Source organism: Rattus norvegicus, chromosome 4 (genome assembly GCF_021556685.1).
Source record: "Rattus norvegicus strain SHRSP/BbbUtx chromosome 4, alternate assembly SHRSP_T2T, whole genome shotgun sequence".
Lineage (NCBI taxonomy): Eukaryota > Metazoa > Chordata > Mammalia > Rodentia > Muridae > Rattus > Rattus norvegicus.
In genome coordinates this window covers 5,876,687-5,879,335 of record NC_141537.1, presented here as the reverse complement: position 1 = coordinate 5,879,335, position 2,649 = coordinate 5,876,687, and the positions used below count along the sequence as shown (strand labels likewise).

At 39.8% G+C, this 2,649-nt stretch overlaps 1 pseudogene; it reads right to left on the bottom strand.

Moving 5' to 3' along the window:
- Positions 1–482: 482 nt before the first annotated feature.
- Tmed10-ps1 (transmembrane p24 trafficking protein 10, pseudogene 1) lies at positions 483–1,125 on the bottom strand (annotated as a pseudogene).
- Positions 1,126–2,649: the final 1,524 nt, after the last annotated feature.

Genomic DNA, 2,649 nt, shown 5'->3' with positions numbered 1-2,649 from the left:
AGTTTGTAAACATTTCATCTAAGGACCAAGGAAAGTTCAAGGTGTTTCACAAGGAAACCAAAGAGAAAACTGATATGAAGGAGCTGACCAAGATCAAAGAAATCTTGGGAGAACTATGATGAAGGACCAAGGCAATGAGCAAGTGAGAGAGAAAAAGCAAACAGCTCAAACAGATCCTGTGAAGTGACCCAGGATGAATGCTGGCTTTGGCATTATCTAGGTAACCCCTGTTTGTTGTTTTGTTTTATTTTGTTTTTTCCATAGGTGACTTTAAAAATCTTGTTGCAAAACCAGTCCAAATCCTCATTTGCATTAAAACGTCCTCATTGACTTGCTGGGTGTAGGTGGTGCCCATGTTCTCCAACACCAAAAGGATCAGTTCTGGCAAGACACTCAGTACTGTTAGTAGCTTGGCCTTGTGCTAGGCCAGGCACATCCCAGCGATGTTCTGCTGGCTTCAGCAGACAGAAGACTGAGCTTCATTACTCTGTCAATGTCTTGGCCTTGAAGAAGCAATGCAGGTAGAAGATCTGCCAGGTGATTAGTCCAATGAGGCATAACATAGAAAAGATGCTGAAGTACAGGACCTGGGTGTTTGTGTACTTGTTGGTGTCCCTCATCTCCTCTTCCCACTTCTTCATGTAGGCAGTCATTAACAATAGACTCTGAAAGGTCCTTGAGCTGTCGTAACCCCACCTCCAGTGGTTTGAGTTTCTCGACTTTTGCAATCTCTTCATAATTTTTTGCCTCTACTCTATGCTTCATGTCTAGAATCACAAGTTGGTTAGGTATCTGCCCTATTCCCTTGCTCTCAAAGCATACTTCAAACATGTCATAGTCTTCTGGTGATAAAGGCACACTTCCAGTTAGTTGCATCCTCTTTGTCATACAGAATATGGCCAGCAGAATCTGTAATCTTGAGGTGGGTTCACAGGCCACCAGCACCCCCAGACTGGTCCATGATCGCATATGTGCCTGTCACCAGCAGGTCCTTGTGTATCTCCTCTTGGAGACACTCCTGAGAGTTCATGGGTAGATGGAAGGAGATCCCCAGGACTGAGCTGGGGCCAAGAAGGAAGAGAAAGAGCAAGGTGGACAGGATAGTGGGCCAGACAAACCAGACATGGTGCTGGAGACTTGTTCTGCCTTTGTTAATTCTTTGTGTAGTCTTTTTTGTTTTTACTTAGTTGATCAGTCCTGAGTTTGATTACTTCCTGCCTTCTACTCCTCTTGGGTGTATTTGCTTCTTCTTGTTCTAGAGCTTTCAGGTGTGCTGTCAAGCTGCTTATGTATGTTCTTTCCTGTTTCTTTTGGAGGCAATGAGAGCTATGAGTTTTCCTCTTAGCACTGCTTTCATTATGTCTCATAAATTTGGGTATGTTGTGCCTTCATTTTCATTAAATTCTACAAAGTCTTTAATTTCTTTATTTCTTCCTTGACTAAGTTATCATTGAGTAGAGCATTGTTCAACTTCCATGTATATGTGGGCTTTCTGTCGATTTTGTTTTTATTGAAGACAAGCTTTAGTATGTGGTGATCTGATAGGATGAATGGGATTATTTCTACCTTCCTGTATCCATTGAGGCCTGTTTTGTGGCCAATTATATGGTCAATTTTGGAGAAGGTACCACGAGGTGCTGAGAAGAAGGTATATTCTTTTGTTTTAGGATGAAATGTTCTATAAATATCTGTTAAGTCCATTTGGTTCATAACTTCTGTTAGTTTCTCTATATCTCTGCTTGATTTCTGTTTCCAGGATCTGCCCATTGATGAGAGTGGGGTGTTTGAAATCTCCTACTATTATTGTGTGAGGTACAATGTATGATTTGAGCTTTAGTAAGGTTTCTTTTATGAATGTAAGTGCCCTTGTACTTGGAGCACAGATATTTAGGATTGAGAGTTCATCATGGTGGATTTTTCCTTTGATGAATATGAAGTGTCCTTCTTTATCTTTTTTGATGACTTTTGGTTGAAAGTCAATTTTATTTGATATTAGGATTGCTACTCCACCTTGTTTCTTTGGGCCATTTGCTTGGAAAGTTGTTTTCCAGCCTTTTACTCTGAGGTAATGTCTGTCTTTGTCACTGAGGTGTGTTTCCTGTTTGTAGCAAAATGCTGGGTCCTCTTTACGTATCCAGTCTATTAGTCTTTTTAGTAGAGAACTGAGTCCATTGATGTTAAGAGATATTAAGGAATAGTGATTGTTACTTCCTGTTATTTTTGTTGTTAGGGGTGTAATTAAGTTTGTGTGTCTCTCTTCTTTTGGTTTCATTGTGAGGAGATTGATTTCTTGCTTTTTCTAGGGTGTAGTTTTTCCTCCTTTGTGTTGGAATTTTCCATCTATTATTCTTTGTAGGGCTGGATTTGTAGAAAGATATTGTATATATTTGGTTTTGTCATGGAATATCTTGGTTTCTCCATCGATGTTAATTGAAAGTTTTGCTGGATATTGTAGCCTGGGCTGGCATTTGTGTTCTCTTATGGTCTGTTTGACATCTGACCTTCATAATCTCTGGTGAGAAGTCTGGTGTAATTCTTATAGGTCTGCCTTTATATGTTACTTGACATTTTTCCCTTACTGATTTATTCTTTCTTTATTTTGTGCATTTGGTGTTTTGACAGGAGGAATTTCTTTTCTGGTCCAATCTA